Below are 8,324 nucleotides of genomic sequence, written 5' to 3' on the forward strand. Positions count from 1 at the left end.
GCTTCTCCAGATCACTGATGCAGATGTTGAAAAAACCTGGACACAGCACAAGTCTCTGGTGAGCCACACTACCGACTCTTTTCCATTCTGAAAAGTGACCATTACGCCCTACCTTTTGCTTCCAGGCTTTTAACCAGCTTTCAGGCAATAAAAAGACCTCTTCTCCAGCCCTGTGGCTACTTAGTTTCCTTTGTAGTCTTGTCAAGGGCTTTTTAAAAACCCAAATATTTATAAAATCTTGAGGCTTTCCCACTTAGAACACAGAATCCACTTTTTTCTTCCATGGAAAAGGTTGGATTTTATTGAATTCACATTAGTCTAGTGCCCTGAACATAACAGCAGGTAAATCGTTCATGCAGGAAACTAGTGGCCAATAGTGGCTGGAGAAAGGCCTGGTAGGAGAATAAAAACATTTCTTTCCCCAAAACGTCAGAACTGCCAAGTCACAAGTGAAGTCTAGGCAGGCACAGAGCTTCACTGCCTTTTCACGCATCTTCTCTCTTTCCTATTTCTCTCTTCTATTTCCTCCCATGCTGGCACGAATCGGAGTCCCTGGCTCTTTGCAATTATATGATGTGACTGAAGTTTTGGTAAATATTCCTGAGCTGGTTTATGTTTCTCCAGCACATAGCAGTGAGTACAGATGCGGGGCAGATCACTGAAGGCCCTGCTTGCTGGATTTGCATGGTTAAATGCACCCCGAAAGCAATGCCGCCGTGGCTCAGCGGTGTTAGGCCTACCTGCGCTAACTGTGCTCGAGAAGCTTAGATACTTTCTAGTCTGCAGTTAACATCTCTCACCCTGCTGTGCTGACACATCCAGTCCAGAGGCCTCTCCGTTCAAACCTGTAGTTAGGTGACGCTCGAATGGAGCTCCTGTTCTCCCAACACGAAGGCTGAGCAATGCTATGTTCCTCTGCTGTAACTCACCCCAGGGACAGAATTACAGACTAGTTGGGGTTGGAAGGGACCTCCGGAGATCATCTGGTCTACCCTGCCCCTGCTCAAGCAGGATCAGCTAGAGCGGGTTGTCTAGCACCATGTCCTGGTTCTGAATATCTCCAAGTTTGGAGACTCCACAACCTCTCTGAGCAACCTATCCCAGTGCTCAGTCACCCTCACAGAAGAGAAGTGTTTTCTGATGTTCAGCTGGAATTTCCTGTGTTTCAATTTGTGCCCATTGACTCTCGTCCTGTCACTGGGCACCACTGAGAAGAGTCTGGCCCTGACCTCTTGACACCGTCCCATCAGCTATTTCTAAATGTTAAGAGCCTCCCTCAGTCTTCTCTTCTCCAGGCTGAACGGTTCCAGCTCTCTCAGTGTTTTCTCATATGAAAGAGGCTCCAGTCCCTTAATCATCTTAGTGGCCCTTTGCTGGACTTGCTCCAGCAGGTCCATGTCTCTCTTGTACTGGGGAGCCCAGAACTGGACACAGTACTCCAGATGTGGCCTCACCAAGGCTGAGTAGAGGGGCAGGATCACCTCCCTTGACCTGCTGGCAACACTCTTCCTGATGCAGCCCAGGATACCATTGGCCTTCTTGGCCACAAGGGCACATTGCTGCCTCGTGCTTAACTTGGTGTCCACCAGCACTCCCAGGTCCTTCTCCGCAGAGCTGCTTTCCAGCAGGTCAACCCCCAACCTGTCCTGGTGCATGGGGTTATTCCTCCCCAGGTGCAGGACCCTGCACTTGCCCTTGTTGAACTTCATGAGGTTCCTCTCCGCCCACCTCTCCAGCCTGCCAAGGTCCCTCTGAATGGCAGCACAGCCCTCTGGTGTATCGGCCACTCCTCCCAGTTTTGAATCATCAGCAAATTTGCTGAGGGTGCATTAGGGACCATCATCTAGGTCAATAATGAAGATGTTAAGCAGTATTGGCCCTGGCATCAACCCCTGGAGGACACCACTAGTGACTGGTCTCCAGCTGGATTCAGCGGAGCTGATCCCAACCCTTCCTTGACAAGTAGGAACAGCTCAGAAGGCAGGGTAAAGTCAACTGCACCACACTCCCTCCTTTACATTACATCTACCCGACATATTGATGTGACCCGCCTGGAGAAAACACCCCAAAGTTCTGGTGCTGTATTTTTGCAGCTCCTAGAGTGAAGGACCCCACTGTTGATGAGCACTTTTATATCCGTCAGCACTGTACAATGGATGCAAATACACTCAAACCACACTGAGCCAGCTAGCTGGAAGAGGCAGAGATCACAGTCTCACCGCACTGTGCATTTTAGTACAAAGAAAGTATTTCTTGAAGTCCAGCAGCAGGGCAAATAATTCAAACTGTGAAGGGTATGCGTTAACGTTGCTCCTTGTCTCTGGATTCTCAGATTGAGTGCTGAGAGAGCAGCAAAGAAAGAAAAAGATGAGAAACCCTCTGCTTTGAGCAGGATGCTGAACCAAGTGACCTCTGGAGATCCCTTCCAACCTATTTTGTCATCCTATGATTTCATTTGCAGGGGGAAAAAAAAGCTAAATACGTTGCAGGAAGTCTGGGTGGTGGTGGGAGGGATTCTCGCCCCTCCTCCTCCAAGCAATTTTTCTTTGCTACTTAGATCTTCTCCTTACAGTGCTGCAAGTTCAAGGGCTTAAAGCAAATTTCTTAATCTTGGCATCACCACGTAAAAAAGAAAACCTAATTATTCCAAACTTTGTAGAAAACAGAACCTGGAATCTAATAAAAGCCCTTCCGAGAATTAAAATCTGGCCGTGGTTGGTTCCAGCAGCTACCTGCTGGTGGAGAAATCATCACGTACGTGAGAAACACTGAAAATATGAAACCAGGAGTACAGACAACCAGCTTCACCGGCCTTTCTGTTCACTCAACGCAGCTGAAAAACAGGCCCTTATTTGCAACTTTGATTCCCCTTCCTGCTTCGACCAACCAAAGGGGAAAACCTATCCCTAGCAGAGTTTTGATCCCTAGAAAGGAAACTACACCTGAAACTCCATGGGGGCCAGCAGGAAGCATACTCTCAGTGCTAGGTGGAAAGCACTTGGATACTGCAAGAATAGTGGAATGAAACCCTAAGCATCTCCGATAACACATATATTCTGCGGCTTTTGGAGGTCAGCACGGCTTCCTCTCCGGCAGCAAGAGCTTGGGTCGGCCTGGGCTGTGATTTGCAGCAGCGGAAGGGTGAACTTGGCACGCACGGTAGCATTTAAGCACACAGCGTAATGACATCTTCCCAGACTTGGATCGTAATCATTTCATTGCGCAGGGGAGGATAAACACTGGCGTGAACTCCTCTTGCCTGCCTGCTACACGGCAGAGCGTAGCTGCTGTTGCTGGTGGGAAGGAGACCATCTTCCACGCTAAGATCTGTCTGCTCAGGACATTTGCCCGTGTCCTCAAATGGCCTTCCCGAGCCTGATGCTGAAACGGATTGCAGCCATGCGAGGATGTCACCTGAAACCGGCAGGCCCTGCGAGGGGATTCGTCTGAATAATTGCCTTTCCCCCCCCCCCCCACTGTTTGAAGGCAGAACTGAGAAAATTAAAGGAAGAGGGAAAAAAAAAATTGGGGTCAACATGAAGCAGCAGTATTTCAGTTGTCCTTTGAGAGCTTGTCTATATTCACGCTGTGGGTGTTCTCATTGCAAACACTTAAGCGGGAGACGTTTTCCCTTAGTAGGACAGGCTCACGCAGCACGGTCCTCCTCGTCTGGCCATAAAAGGACAGCGTATTCTGTACGACCCCCGGGTCCTCCCCGCTGCCTGGCTGAGCTAGCGTGCTCTTGGGAACAGGCCTTTTCTGTTGCATCACGAAGCTGCTTCTTCGAACCTTGCGATCCTCGTGTTAATGTTTCTTTGGCTCATTCTTTTTCGTGCCTTTTGTTTTGTCTCTTCCCTTCTCCTCCTCTCAGGAGGTTAGAGGGAGAGAGGCCAGAGAGCCTCCAGGAATGCTTTCCCTCTCTCTGTTTTGTTTTTTTTTCTGTTGGCCTGATTTGATCCCTTCTTTTCCATGATCTGCGTGCCTGCTCTCAAAACCAGTTCCTGAGCAAAAAGCAGTTGCTGAGCCAGCAAGATGTCTCCAAAGGTGGTGACCATGTCCCTGGCCTTCATCCTGCATCCTAAGGGTGAGGACGGGGCAATCTGGAGCCCTGTTCCACCCTCCTCTCTGCCCAAGCACCTGCTGACCCTAATGTCCCAGGTAGTTCAGTGCTAATTCAGGAGGAGTCCATGCGTAGGAAGCTGGTCTCATGATCTCCTGGAGCAGCATCTGTCTATGGGACTTCCAGTCTCTAGAAGCTTTTGAAGATGCTCATCAGAGCGTGCCTTCTCCTGTCATTGCACTGGTCCTTCAAACAGTGAACCTAGCCCAGGCAGGCAAAGTCGGAGAGAGGAGACAATATCACCTCGGAGATATACTTGGCTCCTCTCCCCCAGGCCCACGCTCTTGCATGGGTGCTCACAAACTCGGGGTTGTCTGAGCTTTTGCAGGGTATTGTTGCAGGGCCTCGGGTTTCTTCTTCTCCCTTGTCCTTGCCAATGCTTGGCTTGGAGAAGACCAAAGCTAAGGAAATGCAAACTGAAGCATCAGAGATTAGAGTCGTCATTAGACCAAAGAAGTGGGAATCCCTCCTGGTTCCTCTCAATGTATACCAGTCCCTATACGTATTTCTAGTAGTTGTGGCTGATCCTTCACTACAGGATCTTAATTGCTATCTCCATGAGAGAAAGGAACAGAGAGAGCTGCAGAAGATGTCCCTTCCACAGCACCAATCTGCTGGAAAGATGCTGCACAAGATCCAAGACTTCTCCTGTGTCACCAGGGCCTTGCTCCATTTGCTCATCATTTATCAATCTGATCACAGAAAAGGGGCTTCCTTCCTCTGTCCCGTCTCCTTCTGTCACCAATTCCAGCCCCCCAGCGGCTCTGTCTTCTCTAACAGGACACCTCCAGCACCCAAAGTATTCCACAGGTGCCACTGTCTGAAGGGGCATCGCAGGGAGGTCCCAACAGCGTATTCTTGGACAGGAGACTTGTGCGTGGTCCTTCACCTCCTCCTTTTTCACCATGTCCCTTACCACCACCCTTAAGGAGCAGACACACTGGTTTTCTCCTGGCTTGACGTGCTGCTAATTCCTACAGTATTCCTGAGGCCATCAGCCCTGGCAATACTAGATCGTCTGCTCCAGCCCCGTGCCCGGGGCTCCCCCCTCCATTTTGCAGCAGCACACTCACTTCTTAGCGGGTTCCCCTCCAAGTATCCCAACCCAGACTGTCCCAGCTGCTTCACCCAAATTGCAGGCAAATGGGTCGTTCAGGCAACGTCCTCAGAGCAACCTTCTGGCTATGGGTGTTGCCTGAGGTTGACCAGCCTCTCTGTGAGGGTGCCCAGGAGACTCTCCTTTTTCCGAGGCTTGCTCTCACAGACCTCTGGCAGGTTACATTTTCCTGCTCTAAGGAAGTTCCAGTTGACACTGAACATGCTCTTAGCTTTAAGGAGAGCTTATCCAGGCTTAGACGAAGCAACGGGCCGGCCCATTTCTCTGCCAGGAGTCAGTCTCAGAGGAGCTTACAGTATCTTACAAGGGTGAGGCTCCTCTCGTGGTTCTCTTAGGGTTCCCCTGAGGAGCTTTCTGCTTGCACCCCTTGGTGGGCAGGGTTTCAGTGACAGCTTGTGCTCTGACAGTGCCATTCCTCCAGGGCAGGATCCCTGTATGGTGAGCTGGACCCACCACGCTTTTGTTGTAGGATACGCTTCATGTTCTTGCCCAACGTTGTATCTCACCTTAGGAAATAAACCTACCTGGCTTTCCCCACCTAGCCTCATCCATCTATGGCTGGGATGTACTGCCTTCCTTCAGAGGTCAGAAGAGCACTTTCTCCCACGTTTGCAGGTCCAGGTACCTACAGAGCCTCTCTAGCTCCATTCACATTTTCACCAATGCTGTGTCACTGCAATACATGGTAGAGCTATCTCACAGCCCACATCGTCTGAGGAAGACTCCAGACCTTCCAGATCCTTGTCTGCATGAAGGCAAAACCAGCCTGGAGATAACCACTTTCAGAAATCACAGCAGATGAAGAAGAGCATCCCGAGTATCCAAAGCATCTGCACAAGGTTGGTGGACATGGGACATGTAGGAGACTCAGCCTCCTGGGGCAGCAACAGGAGGCCAGGGAAAAAGCTGAGGGCAACTCAGACGGGACTAGATGCCTCTGCGGTTAAATGAAGTGAGTGTCCTAGTCAGCACAGCAGCAGAGCCTCGAGTAGGTGCCCAGGAAGAGGTGGGCTGAGCAGCTCTCCAAGCTCCCTCGCTGCAGTGGGAGGTTAATTAATCCCTATTAACTCTCTGGGAGCCGAGACACGGGGCTCACGCTTGCACACTCCTATTCTAGGTGTCTTAATCTGCGTGGCGGTGTCTTACATCTCACTCTGCTTGGCCTTTGCACGGTGGGATGAAGAGCAGAAGAGGAGTTTGCTTTGTAAGCATGTGAAGCGAAATGATCAAACAAGGTCGGTTTGGATTTGCTGGGAGATTTGGGAAGTTATTTTTCAGCAAATGCAGTTCAGGTGGTCCCATGGAGACCAGCCCTATGTGTAATGGGGCAGCTGGGTTGGCCTCAGCGTCCCCCGAAGCACAGGGGACATCACAGCAAGGCCACCTGAGTCCTCTCCTCCCCGATGTGCCTCTCCCTGAAGATCTCCACGCGCTTCAGAGCCACGAGGGAATTAAGACTCACCTCGCTCCCCACCCCAGTCCCCTAGGCGAAGCAGCGACCCTGGCGCTTACGGCAAGGTGCCGCTGGGGGTTGGCATCAGTAGCAGGGTCAAGAACGGAGCTTAAACCTCTCGGTTCCCACCTCTGCACCTTGTGATCGTCCTCCCAGAGCTCCTGGCCCTCAGCCGGTTACTGGCCTGGGAAGCTCAGGCAAAGAGGCCGGATTTCCCTCTGGCTGCCACCCGGCCGAATGCTCCCACCGGCGGCAACTGGTTTTGCCGGTTCGGTGCTAACCTTCACCCCGGAGATGGATACATCGCAGCCGGATGTTTCTCAGGAGCTGATGTAGCTTTTGGAAGTGTTTCTGGGGTAGAAGGCAGGCTAAGCGGACAAAACGTTCATCTCCGGGCTCCTCGGGAGAAGTTTTCTGCTACGTGAAAGGAGCTGATAAAGTTGTCTGCCGTCTCTTTTTTTTTTTTTTTTCACTCTCTAGCGTGAAGCAGGGTGGAAAGAAGGAAGGGGCATACAAAAATTAAATAAAATCAGGAAACAGAGCACAGGCAGGACGTGGCTGCAGCGACATTATGCAAAGAGTCATAAACATCTGGAATAAGTTACCGCGCGCAGCAACTGAAGCAGAGTCTAAACAAGTGCAAGACGTTACCACATTTATGTCTGGAAAAAGGAGTGGTTAGAAAGGAGAAAATAGCCTGGAAGGTGGGGAGAGAGATAAAGCGACTAAGGGACTCTCGCAGCAAGGAAATTTGCTTCCAAAGGCGGCGACCAACCAAAAAACAAATAAATCGGGGCCCGCCAGTCCCACGGCAACCCAAGCGTAGCGCGAGGTGCGAAACATTTGGGCGAGCCGGGGCTGAGCTTGCCATCGGTGGGAAAAGCAGCCCGGGGCGAAGCCGGGCCCGGCGTTTTGGTCCCGGGGAGCAGAGCGGTCGCATCCCGTAGTGAGGCACCCCGGGAAACGCGCTTTTCCCAGCTCCTAAAATCCTGAGCTTGGCTTAAAAATTGCCAGCTGCTTCCCCTTCCCCGCCGCACCCGCATCTCCCAGGTTTCCCATCCGTGCAAGAGGGCTTGTTCCGTTTTAGAAAAACCTGCCCCGAGCCCGGTGGTCCCCGGCGACTCCCCAAACCGGCCTTTTCCCACCCGAAATACGTCGCCGCGCTGGGAAGCGCCCGGCGAGCAGCACGCTGGCTGCGAAGCCGGGGCCGCCGCCACCGAGCCCCGCGGCGCCAAGCCCCAGGGCCAAAAAAAAAGAAAAAAACCTCCTTATGAAACTCCTTAGGCACCCCCCCCACACACACACAAAAAAAAAACCCGCGTGGGGGTGGGGATGGGGGGGGGCAGACAAGCACCCGGCACCCGCTTGCGTGGGTGGGTGGGTTTGGGGGTGCCCTGCCCCGCTGCGGCGGCGGCGGCGTGGGAAAACCCGCGGGAGCGCGCGCGCGCGTGGCGGGGGGGGGGGGCGCGGTCGCGCGTGGGGGCGGCGGCGGCGGCGCGGCGCGGAGCGGAGCGGGCTCCTGTCTCTTTAAAGGGCCAGACGCGGCCCCATCTGATGCGGCGGCTCCAATCAGGAGCCCTTGGGCTCTTGGCAGCCGGAGCCGCCGCGGCTCCGCATTCCTCCGTCTTCCTAAA

This window comes from Apteryx mantelli, chromosome 2 (assembly GCF_036417845.1).
Source record: "Apteryx mantelli isolate bAptMan1 chromosome 2, bAptMan1.hap1, whole genome shotgun sequence".
Classification (NCBI taxonomy): domain Eukaryota; kingdom Metazoa; phylum Chordata; class Aves; order Apterygiformes; family Apterygidae; genus Apteryx; species Apteryx mantelli.